This window comes from Trichechus manatus, unplaced genomic scaffold (assembly GCF_000243295.1).
Source record: "Trichechus manatus latirostris isolate Lorelei unplaced genomic scaffold, TriManLat1.0 scaffold00116, whole genome shotgun sequence".
NCBI lineage: Eukaryota > Metazoa > Chordata > Mammalia > Sirenia > Trichechidae > Trichechus > Trichechus manatus.
In genome coordinates, this window is record NW_004444052.1 from 8798338 (window position 1) to 8824454 (window position 26117).

The 26117-nt window shown below is 41.8% G+C and overlaps 1 long non-coding RNA gene across 1 annotated transcript in view; it reads left to right on the forward strand.

The window, feature by feature from the left end:
• Positions 1–26117, forward strand: part of LOC111821953 (uncharacterized) — a 571437-nt gene that overhangs the window by 497416 nt on the left and 47904 nt on the right. The gene's annotated exons all lie outside the window — the stretch shown is intronic.

Consider the following 26117-nt stretch of genomic DNA (forward strand, 5'->3'; position numbering starts at 1 on the left):
TTCGACCATCTCAGGAAACACAGCTCGAAAGAGTACAAAAGTCCTTCAGTGTGAGGTAATGAGGCGCATCTAATTATATTTAAGAAAGAAGCAGTAAGAAGGACATTAAAAGCCTTCCCCCTTTCTTGCCTCACAAACTATCCAAATCCCAATCCGAGAGACACCGACCGTTATTTCAGGGAAAGTGAGGAATTTAGAGAGCATCACGGGAAACAAAGTTGTTATTTTCCCAGAACTGAGAAAAACTATCACACAAACCCTTCCCTGCCTGTTCTCTCTTCTCCTTTCCCAAAAAACTCCCATCAGGAAACAGCAGGGGGAGAAAAAAATTAAAAAAAAAAACACCACAGGCAGCCCCACCATGAGAAATCAAGGCAGTTGAAATGACATTTGACACCACCAGGCCACAGCTGAAGAACAAGGAAAAAGTTTTAGGGCGACTGTCACTGACCCATAGTCCCTCACTCCTAACCTTGCTCTCCAACATATGTTTCTCATTTCCTTGCTTATAGCTGGTCCAAGCTAATGATATGTGTTTTGGCCAGGATCCCGTGCTTGGCATACAGCCGGCCTTGTTCTCATTGTCCTGGCTACTTACAGAAACCTCTTTCTCTGTCTCTTTCTCTCTCTCAAAAAACCAGCTTTAAAGAACAGTAAATATGCAAAACAGCCCCCGGGCTCTATACAGCTACCATCTTGAACACGGTCCCCTCCACCCGAACACACCCCATCAATAAAGGCCTGAAGAGACTGCCCACGGGTGAGGGGTAAATTCAACACAAAAGCAGTGGAAATTCAAACAAATTGGCCCATTAGAGTCTCACACAGCTATAAATACAGCTCGACTCAGGCTATTTTGAGGGATGGTGGCATGGGAAAGTCGGCCTGGAATCTCGAGTCTGTCAGAAGAGACAGATTTCTCCCGAGACATGGGAAGAAGACGCGAAGCGCTCAGCGGGCAGGAAGAAGGCGGCCATTGGATCTGGTCAATTTTAAGGCGAGGTTAAAGTTGGCAGGGGAGACACAGCCGGGCCTCGCCCCTGCTCTCCGTCTGGGGCTGCCAGCTGTCAGAGGCTTGGGGTCTGATGTCACTCAGAGTGTCCCTAACCTCTAAAAAAGCTGAACATGCCCTTTTGCTCCTCGGGGTCAATGGACCATTTCACTCTTCCTGAAGGACTGGGCAGGCGAGTGGAGGAGGGGTGGGAACCGGAATGGCCTAGCCAGGCTGGGCGGGCCGGCTGCAGTGGGGATCTCTGGCTGACCCAGAAGGAAACTTAAGGAGGCCATTTTTGCCAGTCAGACCATAAAGTGTGACACCCAGACCATATAAATTATGAAATTAAGGGTACAGCAACATGAATTTTAGGAAATTGGGGCCCAGAAGCAAGAATTACCAAACTTCGTAGGCAGATAACACATATGCAAATGTCAAGAACTGCTTAACATTTTCCCTTGGGGTGTGTCAGCAGATTGCAATTAACCGCTAACAGCTCCCAATGAGTAAACACAGAATACGCGTACAGTTAGGCAGCTCCTACCTGCCCACATTTTAAGAACACAGGGTCAGTCTCCCTACTGTCTGGGGAACTGGGAAGGACAGCCGGATTTGGTCATTTTTCCCAGTTTTACTGAGCCCCATACTGATTTCTATTCAGAAAGCACACCCAGGAGAACTCTGAATTTACTCATTCTGTTAACAAGTTTGAGCCCCTACTATATACCAGGCACTATTAAGGCCCAGGGGTCACAGCAGACACAGCCCTGACCCCCTGAGGCTTTCATCTTTCAGGGGATGAATGTGACCTGTCCCTGACCCTGAGGTTTTGGTGACAGTGCAGCCCAGTATACCCGGGACAGCCCCAGTTTATACCTGCTATCCCGGTGTAATTATTAATAGCACTTCTTCTAACTCTCAAAAGCATCCCACTTTGGATGATAAATTATGTGGTTATTCTATCTAGAGTCTCTTTTTTAAAAGTGCTTTTTATGCTATGAAATCTAATACACGGAAAAGTGCAAAAATATCCCCTCCTCTGTTTTAGAGGCTCTTTGGAACTTGAAAAAGTCAAGAGAGGGTTCCCAAATTATCAAGAAAATGGCTTTAGCAGATTAAATTTTAATTAGTTCAGGAGCAACTGCACTGCATTCTGGTCTCGAGTCCTTGGCACATGCTGAAGGAATGGCTGTTGGCTTCCGTACTCGCAGACATTGTCTGCTCTAGATTATCCATGATGCATCTGAAACCTCAAACTGACTACCCTCTACTACCCAGCCTGGGGCCAGCTAGGGCACATGAGGGCATTTGCCCCTGCACAGCCCTGAGGGGCAGAGTCAACTCAGGTTACCATGGCAACACCCTTTCCTGAAAACCTCTGACTGACACTTCCTGGGGAGACAGGAAGTAAGGACAGGAAGATACCAAGGTCACACTCTTCCCATGTCCAGCTTTCCCCACCTCCCAGACTTGTCTCCTATTTGACCTTGTCTAGCACAGCATTTCTTCTCCCATTCCCATCAGCAAACAACTAACTGCTTCTGTACCCATCTTCCCAGCTGGCCAATGGAACCTCAAAAATATTTCAGTAATAACCTACATAGAAGTAACTAGTTAGGTACAGATGCTTCAAAATGTTATGCAGCCGACTTCAAAGTAAAGCAAACTATTTAGGAACTCTCTGCGCTTTTACAATCAGTATTACAAAATTAACAATCATACAACAAGTGTTCTTGGGCACCTACTATGTGCCAGGCATTGTGCTAGAGATTAGGTGTAGAGTGTTGAACAAAATGGGCATGACCCCTGCCTTCACAGAGCTTACAGTGTCCCAAGGGAGACCAACAGTAAAGAGAGAATCCCACAATAAATACATAATTGCCAATTGTGACAAGGGCTACAAAAGAAGAGTACAAAATCCTGGGAGAACGTAGAACAGGAGGACCTAATTTAGATTTGGGTGGGTTAGGGAACACCCCCCAGAATAAGCAATATTGATCTAGGACCTCAATGCTGAATAAGAGTTAGGCAAAGAATGTCTGTTGTCCATTCATATGAAGTGTCTGAGAGTCTGCACGGTATTGGACGTGACCTTTATGCTTTACCAAAATATTTCACTTTGAGACCAGAAGAGCTTAAGGGATAGGACTTTCAAATCTACATATTTATAACCCACATCAAAAATAATACAAGAGGGTAATACACCTAATTTCTAGTTTGTTAGTTACACGTGAAGCTCCTGGCAGTGTCTGACTTGTAGAAAGTTCTCAGAGCATGTCATTCACCTCTCTGGGACTATTTTGGCAAATGCAAGTTCTCTCATATCTGAATCCCCAGCACCTATCATGATTCAAAGTATTGATCCCAGGTAGTAAGTGCTCAATATACACTGAATAAATGAAAAAATCCATGAACCAATGAATAAACTTTTACAGAATGCCTTCCATGGCCAGGCACTGTGCCAGGTACTTTGACAAATATTCTCTCATTTTAACACCATAACATTACTGTACCTTTCTTAAGATTGGTATTCTAATGTGTCAGACTAAACAATAAAGCTGAAAATAATTATAAAATATAACTCCAGTGAAGTTTGGAGAAGCAAACGAGAGAAAACGCGTTTTCAGGAGCATTTTGAAATAGCCAGGGAAGAGATGCAAGCCAGTGAAGGGAAAAGATGTGCTCCAAAGAATACTAGAAATAGGAAAAGAAAGAAGCCTTAAAAGGAGAGGAGGCATTAGGTGAGATGGATGGGCAGCATTACTAAACCCAAGAGCAGTTTGAGATCCTGAAACCAATGCTTCGTGGACAGAGACGGTACAGTTAGATTCTATTGTCCGTGGAACAAGAGCTGGAAACACCTCCAAAAATCTGAGGGGGGTTGGGTTTGGAGAGAAAAGAGAGAGGAGAATTTGGGCTCAGTGAAACATTTAAGTGCAGAGAAGCTTCAGCAAAGGGAATGTTAAAAGGCTGGCATTTATGGGGCAGGTGATAACAGGGAAGTTTTCCGAAACAAAGGTAATGAAAGGAAGTGTGAACCAGAAGTAGCTCCAAATCTTGCTGGCTTAAAAAAGGACATTGAATAAGGAAGGAAACTAAGCAGATGATTTTATATTTTAAGAGGTTCCTCTAGTCTAAAAGAGGCAATTGTTACTGTGAATGATTTAGACAAAAGAAAGTTTAAACAGTGGTAAGAGTTTTTTCATCAAAGACAGCGATGGGAAGGATAGGTAGGAAATCTCTACGTTTGAAAACCATTCACATTAAAATGAGGATGAATGGAAAAGGGAAATGTCTGAAAGAGTTCAAAGGGGTAGGAGAAAATCCTAAGGCAAAAATCATTGCTCCTGTTAGGGAGCTCTGTTGTTCAAGAGAATTTTCTGCAGAAAACGGACTTCAGTCTAAAGCTGTTGTTCTTTGGTTGAGTCTCTGCATTTCCCTGAGATGGTGACAAGTTCCGTAACTGTTCTGTTTTTATTTTGTCTTCCACAAACCTGTTTGTGATAGTGCCCTAAAATTGCCTTACCCAATGCTTTCAATTTCAGAAAATATACACAGCAGAGAAATCAGGGTTTTTTCCTTTTTCGCAGCAGCTTGGCCCAAGTTTAGCAGTGAAATGGTTAAAATATCAGCACATTTCACTGGTCTTGGGTTACTCATAAACATTCAGCAAAGCAATTTCACTCAATCGCACATATTAACTGCTTAAGTTCTTCTCTCTGAGGATGTGGACTGTTATTTTATGCCAAAAGTCCTATAATTAAGTTTGACATAAGCGCATGGATTAAATATGTGGTGTGGAGGGGCGGAGGCGGGGGGGCGGGGGAGGACGGGAATGGAAGGTTTTTCCCCTCTTCTTCTTGCCATATGGAGACTGTAACCAAATAATGTGCAAAAATTTTTAAGAGAATTTCCAATCTTATTAGGCAGTGTTGTTTATCAGGTAACTCTCAAGGCCAGTATAGTTACAAAGCCAGTTTCTTTTCCCTGATTTAGCAATAAGAACAACAACAAAACATTAACCATGAAACAGCCCCGGATAGTTGTAGTATAGTCTTTATAACGAAGAGAACAGAACAGCTATTAGAAACTCTGCTGATAGGCAAGTGACTGCGGTTGTAATTCGGAGCAGATTTGTAAGACTGGCTTAATTCAGGGGAGTCTTTTAAATGTTGAAACCATGATGAGGATGCTGTGTGATGCGCCGTTTTGTGAATTACATTAAGGTAGGGATCATTCCAACACATTTCATTCTAATGTGACTTTTATCAAGGTTTTCCCTATCTGAAGGGTCCTCAGGTGACTTTGAAAAGGGCCAAATCATTTAAGCAGCGTAGTAACAAATTTCAATTTCTGACCATATTCATGAAGTTTTCTTGTGGTTTGAGAGAGGAATGCTCTTGTTCCTCCCTTCCTAAAGACAGCTGAAAATAGCTTTTTCAAATGTTTGAAATAGAAAACATCCTCCTTGAGGTTCCCCCAAATCAGAGGGAGGACATAGGGAATTAACCCTTAAAAGGAAGTTAGGGAGCAGGCTGCCTCGCTCCTTCCCTCCTGGGTAAGTTGCTCCTGTGCTCTTGCCCAACCAAGCTGCACTCAATGCGGCTCTTCTTTTCTCTTTGGTTTAACTGAGTGGATGTTTTCTTGGTGGCTTCATCCTGCCATAACTTCCCTAAAGCACCAGGAAACATTATCCAAATCCCTGCCAAGACCTGCCCTGCCAAAGCTGGAGTTCTGTATGCTCAGCCATCATCCTGACAAACCTTACTGCGTCTCTTCTGATTGCTCTCCAGTTCACTGAACTCGACCCTGAACCTCTTCCCTTTGGATGGGCACAGACCTGGCCACTCATAACATTGCTGCAGAAAGCCCCGTAAATCTGCACGTCATGCTAACTTCTGGCACGGGCTTCTGACCATTTTAGCATATCCATTTTTATTTCATAATAGGTGGCTCGAACTGAGTACAGTGTTGAGATAAAGCCTTGGAAATTTGCTATACAGGAGTGAGAATAATTTACTTAAGCTCAATACAGCTCTCTGTATTCCCCATAATTTGGGGGACTATCTGCCATATCTTTCAAAGCCCATCCCAAGCCCTCCAGGAATATTCTCATTTCTTAGTTTATCTTCCTAGTTTTATAACTTATATTTCTGCTCATTAAATTATATAAGCCTGTTATTTGGCCTACAGTCTTAATGTATTCCAGGCATTCTGAATTGTAATCGCTCTTCTGTATTATCCCCCAATTTGGTACAAAATATAATTACTTTGGCTCTACTATCCATGTCATTGTTTGGGATTGTCTGTTTCTCTTAAATGGCTTTCACTTACCAGTGGCTTCTTTGTCTTTGATATTTCAGGTAGTTCTTTTTTACTCCTAAGCCTTGTTCTCCAGAAAGACCAGCCCATAAGACTTACCCAAGAAGGGTAAGGAAGACTCCTGCCCCATAGCTGGGCTCTTCCATTTGGTGGCCATGAGGGGTGGGGTGAAAAGAACCTGGTGGTTTGCCACTCTCTGAGTCTAGTCCAGTGACTTAAAATTAATTGGAGCCACCAAGTCCACGCTGACAAACATAGCTAATTTCACTTTCTAACTGTGTCTGGTTGTATTTATCATGGGCCCAAGTCTGCCATTTTATTCTGTCAATGGCCAATCCCTTTACAATAACTCCAGAAATAAGCAAAAGCTAAAATAAGGATACAGGTCACCATAGGTTAGGCACTGGATCGAGTGTGGCTGGGGTTACATGTAGCTGACTTAAGTGGAGCAGAGTGCAGTAAGTCAAGAATGCAGAAGCTCAAGCACAGGTGCGCACAGACCTTCCGGGAGGTCTGTTTAAACCCTTTTGCACTTGAGTCTTCCCCACCTGTGTCCTCAAAAAAGAGCCTATTTCCATTTTTCTTCTCAGATGCTGTCTCATTTTCCCTCCAGGCTGGGATAATTTCAGCATGGACCTTGCATTCCTCCTGTAATTCCTATCTCCCTTCTGAGATGCCTGCAGGATTGAGAACATTTTAGGAATTTTAGAAATCTGTGCTCACAGCTTTCTAAATCTGATTGTAGCCACATTGAAGAGCACGGTAATTATTCCTCCAGTTTATGCATAGTATTCTTTGGTTCCAGTAGTTTTAAGCATGACTCAAAATTACACACCCCCATGCACGTCAGTGAGTGACAATATGGAATAGCGCAGTGAGTAAGTATGCAGTCTCTAAAACCCGACCACCTGGGTTCAAATCCTGGCTCTGACATTTATTAGCTGTCTAACCTGAAGCATGTTAGCTTAATCCTCTGTGACCCATTTGCTTCATCTGTATAACGGGAATAGCACCTATCTTTGGGATTGTTGTAAGGACTAAACACATGAAGATTAACAAGAGTGCTTAGCTCATGACAAGCCCTCAATAAGTGTTGGCTATAGCATTGGTGGTTCAGTGGCAGAATTTTCACCTTCTAGTGGGAGACCCAGATTCGATTACTAGCCAATAGACCTCATGTGCAGCCACCACGTGTCTATCAGCAGAGGCTTGTGTGTTGCTATGATGCTGGACAGGCTTCAGTAGAGCCTCCAAACTAAGACAGACTAGGAAGAAAATCCTGGTGACTACTTCTGAAAACCAGCCAGTGAAAACCCTATGGATCACAATAGTCCAAGCCACAACCGATCACGGGGATGGAGCAGGACCAGGCAGTGGCTCATTCCCTTGCGCATGAGGTCACCGTGAGTCCATGAGTCAGGGCCGACTTGTCGGCAGCTAACAGCAACAACAATAGCCAAATAGATGATGTGGATTCTAAGGAGTATCAGCCACGGTATTGTTTTCGACTTGAGGAGAACTGGTCTTTCAAAGATCTAAGATGCTCGGGTTCTCAAGGGGATTAGTGATAAGCAAACCAAGTCTTCAGACTGCACTTGATTTGGCAGTATTTAAACACAAGTTTACATCAAAACTAACAGTCAACCCATGACTCAACATCCCACAGCCTAGTATTATTTAAGGACATGGAGGTGCAGGAAATGGGAAAACTGGTGTAAAAATTAATAAAATGATTTAATTTTGAAATTATTATTGTTTCCTCTCCTGTACATAGATAAAAATTTCAGAGTGTTCACATGGGCTCCTTATAAAAGCCAGAACCTTGCTAGAGGTGTAGAGTGGGCTTAGCAGCTCTGCCACCTTGGACAGGACTCAACCAACCTCTCAGAACTTCATCTTCCCTAATTGGGATAATTAACTGTCATGCCTACTCACCAGACTGTTACAAGCAAGAAAGAGAATAAAACTGTTAGAAAATATAATCGTAGTTATTATTAAACATATAGCCTGCTTTAAATAATCTATCTTGGAAATTAATAATAGTGCTTTGCATTTATACAGAGTATTTCTAAATACCTTTGGAATATTCCATCTCTCTCATCTCCTAGTCCAAGCTCTACCTTTTTTCTGGTGTCCAAATTAAGCCTGCCTTCCTCTAAAAAGCCACCACAACATATACACACAAACGCTGTAGTAAACGCTCTCTCTTCTAAACTGTTAGCACACTTACTACTATCCTTTCCACTTGCTTTGGCATTTGATCATCTATTCTATGAGTTGGTAAACTCATTATGTAAAGGTCCAGATACTAAATATTTTAGGCTTTGCAAATCGTATGGTGTCTGTCGCAGTGACTCAACTTGGCTAAAAAGCTCAAAAGCACCCATAAACAATGTGTAAACGAATGGATATGGCTGTGTTCCAATAAACCTTTATTTAAAAAAAGTGGTGATGTGCTAGATTGGGCCTGCGAGCCATAGTCTGCCAAGTCCTGATCAATAGCCTGGTTTTCTTATTGAGTCCTTTTTTGTCTATTCAGTTGGATTGTCAGAACTTCAAGGACAAGAGCCATAATTAGGTGTTTGTAACGCCCTATCCCTCCCCATTCCTCCTGAGTCCAGCACTTGGTTTACTACATGCTTATTGTATTAAACTGTCTCGTGGGAAAGTTATGTATTTATTTTGAATAGATGAACCTGGGCAGCCAAGGCAACCAAGGCATACAAACTCCTGAAGGGTTAAATCTAGAAAAAGAGAAATGTTGTCCCCACAGAACCAGAGGCGGCCGTTCTGTACGTCAAAGACATGAGTGTAGGAGAAACGTTGCCCACCGATCACTGTCAAATCCTGAGGGAAAAGCTATGGAAAACACCTGAAGACCACATGTTCCTGGAATCTGAGCTCTGTTCATGAATAATGCCATGTAAGTCCAGGAACATGAGTAGCCTGACTCTTTCCTAAGGACGTAGTCATAACTCTGAACTCATAGACAGCTGCCATTCTTTAGAAGAAACTATTATTTTCATTATCCTTGAATTTAGAAGAATATCTCTATTGCTTCCCATTTAGATACACCTGAATTTTTTTTTTTTTTTTTTAATTTGTAGAACTATGATTCTCCAGGTACAAGTAGAATAGTAGTTCAGAGCAGCAGGGTCTGGGGTCAAACCTAAATTCAAATCTGTAAACCTTTGAGGAAGTTACTTAACCTTTCTAAGCCCCAATCTTCCCTTCTGTGTCATGGGGATTTTGTGAGGATTCAATGAGATCGGGTACATGAAGAATTTAGTTTACAGCTCAAGACAGAGCCCTCAATAATATTAGCATCCAGTAGCAGCAATAGTAGTAGTGATCAAAGTCACAGAGGTAAAAGACATTTCCTAAGTTAAACATAGAGTTACCATATGAACTACCCATTCCACTCCTAGGTATCAAAAAACCACTGCTGTCAAGTTGATTCCGATTCATAGCGACCCTGTAGGACAGAGTAGAACTTCCCCATAGGGTTTCCAAGGCTGTAAATCTTTATGGAAGCAGACTGCCACTTCTTCCTCCCACAGAGCGGCTGGTGGGTTCAAACCGCTGACCTTCTGTCTAGCAGCTGAGTGCTTTAACCACTGTGCTGCTTCAAGGTATATACCCAAGAAATATGAAAACCTGTGTCCACACAAAAACTTGTACATTAATGTTCATAGAAGCATTATTCATCGTAATAAAAAAAGTGGAAACAATCCAAATGTTCATCAACTGACGAGTAAACAAAATCTGGTATGTCCAAACAATGAAATATTATTCAACCATAAAAATAAATTAAGTATTGCTACATGCTACAACATGGATGAACCTTGAAAACATTACGCTAAGTGAAAGAAGCCACATACTATATGATTCTGTTTATATGAGATGTCCAGAATAGGCAAATCCATAGAGATAGTAGATTAGTGGTTGTCAGAGGATAGGAAAGAGGGAGTGAAGAGTGACTATTAATTGGTATGAGGTTTCTTTCCATGATGATGAAAATATTCTGAAAATAGATAGTGGTTATGGTTATCCAACTCTGTGAAAATACTAAAAGCTGCCAAATTATAAACTTTAAAAGGATGAATTTTATGACATGTAAATTACATCTCCAAAAGCTATTAGAAAAAAAAAGACATTTCCTTAAAAAAAAAAAAAAAACAATTCAGATATCCTCATCAAAAATTAACCTATAATATATACCTTATTTTTTGATCTAAGTAGGAAGTTTATACAGTGATGCTTATAAGGCCAGAACTCAACCAGACTGCCTTGTTTTTCTGAGTCTCACAAGTTTTCTGCCTTTGACAGGGTGCAGTCTTAAGCTTTTCTGTCACTCTCTGTTAGTGGAAAATATATGGGTCTTCCTTCTCGGACAGGTTTCCGCTTTACAGACTTTGCAGCTTTTGCAGGTGTTACTGTAGTTTAAAAATTCCACACAAAAAAAATGTGTTGTGTACAGACATATTTTAAAACAGATTGGTGGTTAGATAAGTTGATAAGTCCATTTGAAGGATACAAAGATATATAGTGTCTTCCCCAAGGCGTGTATAATCAAAGCTGGAAGGCTTGAGAGACCCAAAAATGCTAACTGACCATATCTGTGGGGTGTGATAAATATCAAATGAATAATGAGATCCCCCGAGAGCTGTAAGAGTTCAGAGGAGCAAGAAATCACCATGAGCTGAAGTGGTTGGAGAAGACTTTATGGAGGACATTCCAGAGGCACTTAGAGCAAGTCTTAAAAGGTGACTATGATTGTGAGGAGGAAAATAGAAGAATATGGAGCAGACAATGAACAGGATTTGTCTCAGAGCAGTTAGCTATAGTATGTTTACATAAGGACTAAAAAGAGGCTTTACAGATAAAGCACAGTGAGGCCAAATTGTGGAAGGTCCTAAACGCCTGACCATAGGGTTGAGACTTTACCCAGAGTATGGGGAACCACTCAGTGCTTTTGATCAGGAAAGCAACATGATTTAATCTGTAAGTCACTGTGACCAATTTTGAAATGAGATGATGCATAACTAATGGAGCAATAATGTGATAGATGTAGAATCCATAATGGACTGGAAAGAAAGGAAGACCAGAGGTAAGGAGAACTTTTGGAGTCTAAGATTGTTCCCTGCAACAACCTTCCCCCTAAAAGAATAAGCATGCCATGGCAGATGCTGATTGTATTGAAAAGGGAAAAGAATACTAATATCAGTTCTTCTACTCATGATAAAAGAGATGCTCATCTGAAGCAGTTAGGGAGTGGGATTGTGATAGCAGTAGCATGGAGATAGAAGAAAGGATCTAGCCAGGCTCAGACAGTAGAAAAAGTGACTGTGATGTAGGCAAGAGAAGAGACTGGAAAACTGTATCTGCCAACCACCTGTTTGGAGTTCTCATCCTTAGGACCTTGCTCATGATAGCTAGCAGGAGAAGCACTGTGTAAAAATGGCATGGGGGTGGCATCTGACCTACTCTAACTTCACAAAGGGGAGGGAGAATCAAGATCAACAGCCCAAGGCTGATTCTTATGATGCAGAAATCAGCCATGCCTCCTCTCTCCATCATCTTTACCAATTCTGACACCAACTGTCCCTCCCACAGCACTTTCTACTTCTCTGCTGGATTCAATAATTCATTGCAGTGGCCACACAGAACTCACAGACAGTACTCAAGATTATGGGATTTGTTAGAGAAGTAACAGGTTACAGTTCAGATTCAGGAAGACTCAGGATACAGTTCTTCCATCAGGGCAGGCTCTTCCCAGCCATGCTCACAGGCACGTCTCTCTCTGGCCCTCGGCCTCTGCCCTGCTCAGACAAGTGTTACAAAGCTCTTTTAGCACCGCTGATAAATGCCCCAAGGCACCCCAGTCCGCCAGTACGCCTCCCACCCAAAGGCACTCAGCTTTCTCACTCGGTGGGCCAGGAAGCCCACTGCCTGGTCTCCTGCCAGTCTCTCCTGCCACTATTTCTCTGCCACCGCTTCTCATCAGTCTTCAGTTTTACAGCTCTCTCTCTCTCTCTCTCTCTCTCTCTGTCTCCTGGTTCCAGGAGCTTCTCAGCACAGGGATCCAAAGGACACGCTCCACTCTTGGCTCTCCTTCCTTGGTGATGGTGGAATCCCCTCCTTCCCATCTCTGGAATGGCTTATTTTAAGCCCAACAGGATGGCAAAATGACCAGTCCCCTTGGTAGGCACAAGTATCCTATTTGCTCAGTCCCACCCAATCACTTGTGTGGGAGTTACAAGACTATGGCAAGAAAGGCCACACAAAAAGCGATCCATCACACCGCACCCTGCTTCCTAGGAAATAGGGCCGCAAACATGTTAGAAGCAACCTTTGCAAATGACCACACTGACTGCTCAGGAATACTTGATAGGAAAGACTTACCCAGCAAGGGAGAGTTGTCATTGTGTAACAGCTAATAGTCAAGTATCCGAACATTACCTTATATTTAAAGAAAGATATCGCTAGTAATAGACCTTAAATGAGAAAAATAAGTTTCATGATTATTTGTTGTTACTGCATAACAACCTACTCTAAAATTTAGTAGCTTAAAACAGTAAATCATTTTTCATAATTCTATGGGAAGGCTGGACATTTCTTCTGGTCTGAATCGGCTTGGCTGAGATGGATAATCTAGAATAACCTCACCTTGAAGTCTGGCAGTAGGCTCAATGCCAGCTCAAGCAGTTCTCTTATTCTCCAGCAGGCTAGCCTGAGCTTCTCCATGTGGTTGTCTCAGGGTTCCAAAGAGCAGCAAGAGAACAAGCTACAATCACAGCACTTTTTCAGTCTCTGTGACACGTTTGCTGTTACTCCGTTGGCCAAAGAAAGTCACATGACCAGACCAGTATCAGTGTTACAAGGGGACTACCCAAGGTCATGGACAGAAGGAGGGGAAGCATTTGTGACCATTTTTACTACCACAGTAATGTATGTCTAATGTATCCTGCACTCTTAAAGGAAGTGGCAAATACCTACTTAATTCTGCTTAAGGATCTGGAAGGATAAGGGTCTACACTGCACTTGGTCTGTATATGTCTGAATGTGAATAATTTGAACTGTTGGAAAAGAAATTCATAAATATATGTAATTTATTTTTTAAAGTTTTGGAAAAGATAAAAAAAGAAAGAATGACAGAAGAAGGAAGGCAGGGAGGGAGAGAGGAAGGAAGGGAAAAAGGAAGGAAGGAAAAAAGTGAGGGAGGAAGAGAGGGAAGGAAAGGAAGAAGGAGGGAAAGAAAAAGAGAAAGATTTCTTTCTTGGCATATCCAATTTCACCACTTTGCATGGGCAGAATACTACCAGTCTTATAAAGATCCTAAACTGTTTGCTTGTCATTACTTGTCTTGTAAAATATCCTCCTATCTCCGGCATGGATCAGATTTCCGCCCTGTGGAGGTGCTCAGCAGTGTACATCCAGGAGCCTTTCAGAGAACAGAAGTCTAAGTTTCCATTCCACAAAGTGGCAAATGCTTGGACTGCTGGCTCAGCCTTGGAAAGACCAAAGATGTAAACCAGCAACGCCCCATTCTTAGGACATAATTAATGCGCTGTTAATTTTTTTTTCATCAACAAAGGATTACCAAAATACCGCATGATTTCCTTCAAAAATGTGACCCTCCCTTTCCTGTCTCATTTTTCTTTTCCTGGATCTGGACGTCGTTTCCATTGGCCTCGCTAAAAACAGTTATTTCTGTTCATTTTCCTCCCGACTCGTCTCAATTCCTACCCATCCAGCAGCCTTGCTCTTTGCTAATGCAAACTATTAGTAGAAATCCAAGGGACTGCTTCCCTGCTCAGAGGATCTTCTTCTCTAACACATTGCTCCTCCTTGTGCCGCCAATGGCTTCCTCTGTGGCCCACAGCAAACCTCATGGTGTTATAAAAAGCCAACTAACTAAATAATGCCATAGGAATCTTAATGACTAGGGTCATTTGGCCAACAACATTACACAGTTTTTTCCTTTCAGAATTCTAGCATTCAAAATTACAAATATCCCATCCAATTCAGATTTAATTACCACTGTTCAAAGTTTAAGAACTTTCTCATTCTCATTTCAATTTTGTAAAATTGGAAACAGGGGACTGCTGCTAAGAGATGGTGAATTGACTCCTTTTTTAAGGGGTAGCAGGAAAGTAGCATAATTGTTATCTCTTCCTGATAAAATTTCTGTTATTGACTGGCCACTTCTCTACCAAACGCCCCTAAATCCTCAGGTCAGTTTCTCTACAGTTATCATCAACCAATAATGAAGTTTACCTGTGATGAGCCTTGACGTCTGATTTGATCACAGAGACCAAATCTTCCAGAACAAAAGTCCACGTGTGATAGATGGGCTAAAGCAAGCTTTGACAAGCAGAGGGCATTTGAAGTAAGAACTTGCATGGAAAATACAGGACTTAAATGTCAGTGTTGATCCAAACAAACTTGGAGCTATTCTGTGTAATTTGTTGAATGAGGAGACAGAATTAGAGTGGCCAGCATCTTTGGGGTTTCCCAGTGATCCACACTCATGAGTTGTCTGCCTCTGAAAGGCGAGAATTCAGAGTCATGCACATCTGCAGTGCTTTAGAAATGTGGTTGCTGAAAAAACAGGACCAGGAGTGAAGGCTTAGTTCCAAGAGATCCCTGCGTATTTGGGAGATGTCTCTTTGAAATAATAACGTATTGAGAGTAGCAGTTCTCTGAAAATTCATTTCAGTGTGCTTTGCAATCTATTCCATTGTCTTTCACAATCATCTTCAGAGACAAAATCCAGTTTTCTTATAGAACCCAAAATCACTCCTTTAAATGGGAACTACCCACCTACCTATCAAGTAGTTCTTATAATGAGACTGACTTTTGTGTTACCAGAAAAGAGAGTTATATTAACCAATGAAAACTTATGGATCACAACAGAACATTATCCGACATGTCATCAAGAGGGATCAAGTTTAGTGACGTAGAGGGCCAAAGAAGGCATGGGAGACCCTGGGAGAGACAGAGTGGCACAATAACTGCAATGATGGACTTGAATATGCTGACTATTGTGAGTATGATGTAGGACCGGGCAATGTTTTGTTCTGTGGTACATAAGGTCACCATGAGTTAGAGTTGACTTGGTGTCAAGCTAACAACAATATGTATATATACATTTGTATATGTATATATGCTACATATAAGAACATATATCTAAATCTATATCTCTCTGTATCTAAATACATACATACACACATGTATATCTGATTATATCACAATCATCTACTTCAAATCTGCTGCTTCTTGTCACTGTTGGCTGCTTCTGTTTATATGTAATGGAGCCTTGGTGGCAGTGGTTAAAAGCTTGGCTGCTAACCAGCTGGTTGGCAGTTCAAATCTACCAGCTGCTCCTTGGAAACCCTACGGGGCAGTTCTACTCTGTCCTATAGGGTTGCTATGAGTTGGAATCAACTCAATGACAGTGGGTTTGGTTTGGTTTGGTTGGTTATGTGGAAGGTTGAGAGATTGGGGTGAGGGCTGTATTTCCATTCAGCTTCCTGTTTGAAAGCAGTGGCCTGGTGTCTGGGAGATACTCTCAGTTTCGTATAGGAACAACATCTTTTATATTGACCACTAAAGCCTAAAGCCCCAAGGATTGTTTACCCTTCAGTGTGCACTGTTCTGGCTTTGTGGAGAGACATGTTCTTAAGGGTATAGTTTCCAGCTGAAAAAATATTCTTTATTTTTATGCTGGAATTCAATTCATACTTCTTCATTTCCACAATCTTAGCTTTGAATAATAATAAAAGCAGCCTTCACTAGACACCTTGCCCTTCACCCATCTTTACTATTACGAGGTTTATTGAAGGTTGAGCATTTTGTATCTGACTTACACTTTCCCCCAGGACATATTTCTATTTACCAAAATCTCAAATTACCATGGCAATTATCAAGAGTCTCTAAAATGTATGCTGCTTTTTCTGTACTCAACCGACCTCAGAGTCACCACAAATGGCCACAGAGATTACATAAGAACTACATCTGGAACTGAGGAAAGACCCACCACCCCCAAGTCATCAATTTCTTTCCATTTTAGTGCTTTTGGGGGGAATTTGAATGGCAAACCTACAAGGATAATAAACCTGCCAGTACAGACTCTTCTTGTTATTTCGCAGGCAGGGAATGACTGCCCAGTGCCTTGTGTGTGCCCAGTTCAGTGGTACAGGACAGAAGAGGAAGTGCTGAAAAACAGAACAGGAAACAGATGGGAGATATGATCTTGTAAAACTCCAAAAATCTGAAAAACCTCAGGCCAGCCTGGTTGCTTGAAGATTAGGACAAAAGTGAGATCTATGCATTTACCTAAGAGAAGCCAGCTAAGCGGGCACAGCAAGGGGTCATGTCACATGGAAGCCAGTCCAATGTGGGGTAGGGGGGACACAGTGGACAGTTCAGCAATTACCAAAAGGAAGTGAGAACACAAGACAATTACTGAGTTAATTTGGGTTAAGAGAGAACTAGAAAGTTTACACTCTGCCAACGATTGCTTCAACTCTGGCTTCACGTGGACAGCTAACATCTCAGCACTCATGTGATTTTTGGTTAAGAACACTTCTTTCTTTATTAATAATTGAGAGGTATTGAAAAACCGTAATGGTGGCCAAGGAAAAGGACTCAGTTTTCCTCGTCTGCAGCCTTCAGGGCTCACCTAAGGGAAAGGAGGGAGCAGTCTGAGTTAAATGTATTGGGGCTATTTTGAATGACCCCCAAATGCAGAAACATCAAAGAATTCAAATGACTTCATTAAAATTCATCCCAAGGTACAATTATTTGTCTAAAAGTGATTCCTATGCCCAAGTCCGGAGCTCTCCAAGAAATTGTGGTGGTGACTGTCTTTCCAGTTTGGAACAAACATCCATGCTTGAATTTACCCTTTCTTCCCTGGTTTGGCAAGTGGGGCGTGAGGGTGAGGGGTGGGATCACTCCCTAATAACCAGAAAGTTGAACCTGCTTCCTGAGGAGATGCTAACGTCTGACAATCCAGCTGACCTCCTCCTCACAAAGCCTGATCAAGAAGCCATCCAAACTCCTAGACACCCCGCCCTCTTCCCTGCACCCACATTTCACTTGTGACCTTGCACAGCCTGTGGTCAGGAGAGAGCCTTTGAACACATCTCCAGAGCTGCAGCGATTAGAAGGGCTTTGATTACCCAGCTCAGCTTGTCCTCCCTTCTCTATAATACTCTTCTCCCCTCCTCCAGCCCCCTTCTCATTCCTCCATTTTTTTTTTTTAAAGCAACCAATTTTTTTTCTCTTTTCATTTTCCTATAGCATCCTAAGCCTCAAGATACGGTTAACACTAATCCTGATTTATTTAGTTTATCTGCATTATTAATTCCAGTCATGTGGGGGGAAAAAGTGCTACGGGCCCTAGTTTGTACACAAAGTTTGGGTGTTTGTGAAAGAGCCAACAATCCCTGAGAAACATATTTTCTTAAGATATCTTGGAAATCCAAACAACTTGCTTTTCTAGTCTGAAAATATTCCTTAAGATGGGACCCGTCCTTACCAATTTCATTTATTATTATTTCTCCCCCAGTAAATATCCTTTGAAGCTGCTTTCTGCATTAATCTGGACTTAATATGGATTTAAACATTTACAATGGAAAATAATTCGGGTTAAAAAATAATCTCCCTTGATAAAGCTAGAAAAACCCGCACAACTGTCACCATGTCTGACAGCTAGGAATGGAATGAGATTCTTGAACATGCATATTGAAGGAAAGGAAAAACAAGAGTAACATGGTGTATACGTTATATTTTATGTTTGTCAGCTGTTATGACTGACTGGAGTTGAGTGATAGTCAAGGTCTTGACTTGTTGTTTGAATGAATTCATCATCACTTGGGACTTATGAACAGTTATTTGGTGCCAGGATGTGCTGAAAAATCTTCTCTTGTAGGGCGGGAAAGCTGCCTCTCAAGGTAACAGCCTGAGTCCATCACCCACAGAAGCTGCTCGGTAACTAACAGGGCAGGGAGGAGGCTGTGGTTTCAAAACTCTCCCGCCTCCCCACCCCGCCCCTCTCCATTTTGGCGTTCTTCAGTCTTTTAACTGGTATAACACTGGAAGAGGAAGTTCATATTTCTTTGGGTAGCTCCCCAGCAAGGCCAGTGTAATCAAGTGAATGCTTCCTGAATTTGACTCAAGGAGCACACGGAGGTTGGAATATTTTCATGAGAATTTAGAGGAATTCAGACTAGATCTCTAAGACTACTTTATCAGACCTCAACACTTTGAGGCAGGCCTAAAATTGTTTCGATTTATGGGACTTCAGGAATGAAGCTATGCTGAATCCAAAAAGTGCTCTTGCAGAGGTGGAAAATATGTGGCACAGGTGACACCACATCCCATTCCTGTGCCTGAGGCAGACATCACTAATCAATCACCACATGTTTTCTCACTGAGCTTGGAGGCAGCCTCTGTATCCTTCTAAACATAATGCTCTGGAAACCATCTGCAGTGGGTCGGATTTGGGATACTCGTTGAAAGCTGTTTGCTATCTTGCTAGGCCCTGCACTACTTCAGAGACTCCTGGCTGATCCCCTGGATTTCAACATTCCCCTCCAGCCCATCTTGTACATTGTTGCTGGGTCTTATTCTTACTCTTGATAATATGGGGCCATAGTGTTGAAAATAATTCCAGATACTATAAAGACCAATGCAAGGGCCTGCTCCCTTTGACTGGTGTTGCTTCCAGTGTCACCATTACTGTCTTAGTCATCTAGTGCTGCTCTAACAGAAATACCACAAATGGATGGCTTTAACAAAGAGAGGTTTAGTCTTTCACAGTCTAGTAGGCTACAAGTCCAAATTCAAGGCATTAGCTCCAGGGGAAGGCTTTCTCTCTCTGTTGGCTCTTGAGAAAGGTGCTTGTGATGCATCAGTCTTCCCTTGGTCTGGGAGCATCTCAGCGCAGGAACCTCAGGTTCAAAGGATGCACTCTGCTCCCAGCGCTGCTTTCTCGGTGGTATGAGGTTCCCATGTGTCTCTGCTTGCTTCTCTCTTTTATATCTCAAAAGAGATTGGATTAAGACACTATCTAATCTGGTAAACCTCATCAGTATAACCTCATCATAGTGATAGAGTTTACAACACATAAGGAAATCACATCAGATTTACAAAATGGTACAGAATCATACAATACTGGGAATCATGACCCAGCCAAGTTGACAGGTATTTTGGGGGGACACAATTCAATCCATGATAATTACTAACTTGGCAAATTAGAAACCTTTGCTCAGAAGGAGTCACCCCATTTTTGTTCTTAACCCCAGAAAGTCTATCCCCCTAGAGATTTCCTTCCAGCATTCCTCAGTCGCTTAGGCCAAGATGTAATAAGGCTCGGGTAATCTTCTAATCACTTGACCACTCAGGACTAATTATATCCGACTCACACTCTTCTCAGTTCTTTAAGGCTTTCCTCCCACTTGCCTCTAACCATTTCACCAAGTTCATTCCTAAGGCCCCAGGTGAGCTCCCTTGTTACCTCAACCACTTGCCATTCTCCTTCCTATCCAGGAAGGCTTTTCCTGTCTCACACCTTCCATTCCCCTCTAAGATGGCTGCCTTAATTAACCTTTTCTTGTCTTCCTTTGCTTCATGTCCCCCCCACCCACTTTTTGTTTGTATTGTACATTTTACTTTAATGACATCGACTTCTTGCCAAAGTAATATAAATCTATTGTACAAATTTAAAAAACACAGATATGCAACAAAGTGAAAAAATCACATGCAATTCCATTAGGATGTACACCTTGATGTATATGCCTCCAACTCTTTTGATGAGCATTATTTTTTGGGGGGGTGATTAACTGTAAAAAACATATACAGTTAAAACGGATAGATTTTATAATTTTTTTGTGTAAATTATACCTCAACCAAGGTGATTATTTATGTTTAAATCATATATAGAAAAAAGTAGATAGCATGCATCTGAATTTTGATGTGCATTTTTAACCAAAAAAACAGATTATATGTTTTTATACTGTATTGAAAAGCCTACAAACTTCGTTGTCTGTAAGCTTTAAGATCCTAAAACATTTGGTTGAAAAATCTTAGAACATTTACCCACACTTCCAATATCCCAAAGATATGTCAGTGTGCTTGCCCAATCTTGTTTACATTTTTATTACTTAGATATAATTCACATATCATTCAATTCATCCAATGACAGTGTACAATTCAATGAGTTTTAGTTATTCACAGAGTTGTGCGACCTTCACCACCATCTATTTTAAAACATTTTCATTGCCCCAGAAAGAAACCCCGTACCCACTGGCAGTCACTCCTCCTCTCCCCTACTGTTAGCCTTAAGCACCCACTAATCTACTTTCTGTCTCTATAGGTTTGCCTACTCGGGACATTTCATATAAATGGAATCATACACTACATAGTCTTTTGTGACTGGCTTCTTTCTTAGCCTAATGTTTTCGAGGTTCATCCATGTTGTAGCATGTAGTACTTCATTTTTTTATTGCCAAATAATATTCCATTGTATTTGCTCATTCTTTTTAAGAGTCTCTGTTTTGTTCTTTTCTTTTTTGTGACGCTGATTTCAGTATTTAGCAATGGGTTGGCATTCGTATCTCCCATCTGTGCACCCTTTAGTTCTAATGATTATTTTTTGTAGAATTCTACTGAATTTATGAAGAAATCCAATTCAGTTCAATTCAACAGACACTGAGTGTTGAAATGTGCAAGGTTCCTTTCTAGAAAAGTTCTGGGGATACAAAGATGCATGCACACAGTCTCTGTCATCCAGGAGTTTACCATCTATTTATGAGAGCAGATCATGTTCCAAATCTATTTGGATGCAGATGTGTAAATGTTTTAAAATTTTATTTCATGTGATTTTACATTTTTACCACGTCATTCTGTCAGCTGCCCCCAAACAGGAGCCAGGGATCCTATTTCTCTTCTATATGGTAAGCTTAACAATAATTATAGCAGTGACCATTTGTTGTTCTTGTTGGTAGGGACTGTCGAGTCAGTTCCGACTCAGCGACCCTGTATAAAACAGAACAAAACACTGCTGGGTCCCGTGCCATCTCTACTGTGTTACTGTGTGTTAATTTTATTTGATCCACAAAACTTGTGAAGTAGTTATTGTCATTTGCATTTATCAATGAGGAAACTGAGACTTACTGGTTAGGGGCAGGGATAGGACTTCAACCCAGGACTCTCTTACTTCAAAACTCACACAATAGACCGTTGTGCCATACGGGCCCCCGGTTGCACAGAGGACATTCTTAGCAGCCAGTAGATAATATTAACCTCTTGACACTCTGACCGGCAGCTCTGCACATTGGTCTGAATGACCTGAATTAGTCTCTAGGGTGGAAGGATGAAGTCAGAGTGGCCCCAAGCCTTCATCCAGTGGCATTTGTGGTTGTGTCCACTCAATTATTCTCTTGACAATGGTGGAAAACATAATTCCCCAAACAGCTCTGCTTGGTACAAGAAGTCATTGTACTTCGCCTTTGAAATCTACCATTTTGGAATCAAACTGTAGAAAATACTCTTAGGGATAACAGCTTAGGAACCTAAGAGCAGCATGCCAAGTGGCAGCATTTGAGAACATGGACCCCCCCATTTTGGGCCCCTAGAATGGTCCGACTACTTCCCTAAGACACACTTGGCTATGTTCCTGCTGTCATCATCAACAGCGTGGCAGGTTACATCCATAAATCTACATATCACGGTGAAGACACTCAGTAAATATTAAATAATAATTATTGTTTCTTTCACATTCACTGACAAGATAAAATCCTGGTACACAGGCTTTGAGGTCTAATTACTTTGTAGGCATTGAAACCAAACTGCTGGTTGAGACATTCATTGTGGAGCAGTTGGAGATGGAGTCGTAGGAAGTTGTTTTGAGCAGTAGCGTCACTCCGAAACTCCAGGTAAAGTGTGGAGCAATAAACACCAATGGAAACTGCCGAAAATGACGGAGCAAGAGGAGACTTGATGTGCAGGTGATATCGAATGGGGCTTCAGATCACTTACTGATTACTTTGGCAGACAAATAAGTGTTGAGTGAGTGACCCACTGAATTAATTCACTAATAAGCAGAAAGTGTTGTTAGAAATGTTTAGTACAATGTGCAGATGATATTCACAGCACAGATGAAGGCCCAAAATCTTAACAGTAATTACAACATCAGCTAACATTTACTGAGCACTGGCTATGAGTCAGGCCTTATTTCAAGTGCTTAACATATCTTATTTAATCTTTACAACAAATTATGACGCAGATACTATTATCCCCATTTTTTAAATGAGGAAATGGGCGCACAGAGAAGCTAAGTAACCTGCCCAACATCACAGTTAGTAGTGAAAAAGCCTAGGATTTGCGAAGCATGGGCAGATTCACTATGCCATTCTCTAATCTTTTAGAGGTCACAGAGACTCGATCTTGAAGAAATATCCAGAGATTATCCAATCCATAGTTTTCAAACTGCTCCATGAAACCATAGAAGTTGCTTTGGAAGTTCTACCAACAATTAAGTATTTGTGCCAAACGGGGATGAGTCCAGTTCCCCTGGGAAACTATCTGTTGCTTGGACCTGCTTTGTGTATTGGATTTCCACATCCGACTTTATTTTTAACAAAACAGGGAAAGACCATCCCATTAGTATAGGTCAGGTGTTGACAAATGTTTTCTTTAAAGGACCAGGTAATAAATACTGGCCTTGTTGGCCATATAGTCTGTTGCACGTAGTCTCTGCTATTGTAATGCAAAATGAGCATTATTTAAATGAATGATGGCTGTGTTCTAATAAAACTTCATTTACAAAAATAAGCTGTCGGCCAGAGTTGGCCTGTGGGCCCTGATTTGCTGACCTCTAGTCTAGATTATCTCCCTGTGGTCAAACGGAGTTTGCCTAAGCTTTCCAGATAGGTAGTTGTCTTGCTTGCTCACAGAAAGAAGGTATATCATCCGAGGTTTACCGATGCCTGTCGTCAGAAAGTCCATGTCACGTTTTCAGAGAAAAGGAAACTAATATGTATGAATGTGGACTTTGTGCCAGGTACTCTACTAAAAGTTCTACATCTGATTTAATCCCCATTGTAACAGTGTAGGAAACTCTGGTGGCATAGTGGTTAAGAGTTCAGCTGCTAACAAAAAAGTCCGCAGTTCAAATCCACCAGGCACTCCTTGGAAACCCTATGGGGCAGTTGTACCCTGTCCTATAGGATTGCTATGAGTGAGACTCGACTTGACAGCAGTGGGTTTAGTTTTTTTGGTTTTTGTAACAGTGTAGGGTGAAAGGCAGGCTCTCTTTTAACAGAGAAGGAAACTTAGGTTTAAAGAGGTGAATCAACATGTCCCAGGTCACATAAAGAGGAGCTACAGCTAAGCCAAAGTCTCAACATACACCATCACACCATACTGACATGGCTTAAAGCCACTTTGTTTGTCCTGTCATGTAATATAGTAGAAGGTCATTGACAAGTTACCCTCAGTCTTTCTTCTCTAGAAGAAAAAAATTCAAGTTGACTTTATAACCTCACTTTGCTCCCCCAGATGCTTCACTATCTCTATTAAGTTAGAGACTTAAAGACTAGTGCTACCATTTCAGTATGGGTTTTCCCAAGGCGTAACACAGGAGGAGAATAACCTTGCAATTTCAACAAGCTGTTCTCCCATTTATGCTTTCTAGTCCTTTATTGTCTTTCTTAGCAGATTGCACTGGGGGCTTGTATTTTGCTGGTGATCCTCCATGACCCACATGTCTTTTATAAAGATCATTTCTTATCTCTATGCTTTTTTTCCACCTCCTGTACTTGTCTCTCTCAAATTCATACTATGTTGGGAAACTGAAATTCTAAGTCTTCAGTAACCTCCTTTTCTTCAGGTTTATTTAATGGCACCACGAGGCTGCTTATCTCCCACCAGTAGATAAAGAAAGATGATTTCTTCATCCTGCACAGGATAGGTTGAAAATCTCAGTCTGGAATGTTGATGGCTAGGTTACTATTCCAAGAACGCATTTGTTGTCTTCTCTTATGTTCACCCAAATGCCTTGGACTTGAGGACACGTAAAGAAGGACCTCTTATATCTATTTTCAATTCATTCTTGGTTGGTTTCTTTCACGAACAAATCATTGCCATTCAGCTGAAAATTGGAAATTGGTGCCATCCCAGAAGTCAGTAACAGCACTGCCTCTAGTGGCTCTTGGCTCCAGAAAAATCCATGTCTGAGAACCACCGCAGTCTGCCTCCACAACGGAAGAGTGACCCAGCTGCCTGTGAAATGGAAGAGAAATCCATCGCATGTGGAAAACTCCGTCATCAATAAGCAGCTCGGCAGGCCTTTCCGTTGGTGACCAACCACAGAACTGACTTTCTATCAAGAAGCAAACAGTCTTTAACTGTGATCAACCACTTCCATCACCTCCAAGGCTGGCAGGTTTCCAATAAAGCCAATAGCCCCCTCCCCCAGGGTAAAGTCATCAGCAGGAGGCAGGCATTGTCTTTTAGCCTAGCAATTTGACAACAGTGTTAGCTTACACTCTATTAGCCAGCAGCTACACCCTGACCCCTGACCCTGACATTGACCTTAGACAGCCTTCTCCTGAGGTAGACTCTGATCATTTGAGGTGACCCACCCTGCTGGTTAGCATGAGAGAAGGTCCATCAGGACCAAACGTTCTGTGAACGACAGAGCAGGGCTCTCTGGCCACCCCTGGTCCCAACAGGAGGCTTAAGGTTTGAAGTACAGAAACAAGCCCGAGTTGAACCCAAGATGGCAAAGGTGAAAGTTCAGAAGCATTTCCATCAGCAGCCTGTCACCAGGGGACAATGTAAGAACTATGGAAGCTTTCACCACAGGGATAGCCGTTGTCTCCAGACAGTTCTGCTGCCTAATGGAAAAGACATATCAAAATATGGCTTACAAAATACAAAATAATGGACTGAGATGTACATTATATGAGGGTGTTAGATTGCAATGTACTTTACAGTGGGGGAATTAGATTGAAGTGTTATGCCAGGGTAGTTAGGTTGAAATATGGATCATACTAGGAATGGTAGCTTGAGATGTGCTTTATAACACAGTTGTTAAATTAACATGTGCTCTTCAGTACAGGCATTAGCCTGAGATGTGCATTATAGCAAAGTTGTTAGGGGGAGATGTGGATTGCTCTTCGGGAGGGGGGATAGGAGAGAGGAGAATACCTTGGGTTGAATATTATTCAAGATTATGGAACGTCTCCCACCTTGTATGGATTTCAGGGGGTTGAATGCAGGGAGGAGTAGAGATCATGGAGTATAACGTTCTTTCCCTTCTCCTTTCTCCCCAGCCAAACAATCTGCCACTTTCCCCACTTTTCCTGTTAGGGACTTATGGGCCTCCCCCATCAATAAAAACATTAGCTCACTAAACAGCCTGATGGCTTTCCTTCCCTGGCTTAACCCTTCGGGAGCTGGGGTTTCCTTTGGATTTGTAAAGATATTGATCCCAGATAATGTTTGCCTTTCTAACTCTCTCTTCCTCAGACTTGATGGATAGGTTCAGGGCTACATCTCGGCAGCCAACTCACCGCAGCTACCCAGGGAAAGAGGAATGGAAAGGAAGGCAAGTGTTCAGTAGTTAACACCATTTAAATCCTTTCCCTGGGATGGCTAGGCAGAAATACCGTGGCTGGGAAGGAATGCAGGAGCTACAGTCACTTTAAATCAGCACAAGATTTCACTTTCAGTTTTTCTCAGTCTTGTCCTGATCCCTCCACCAATATTTCTTTAGTTTATCTTA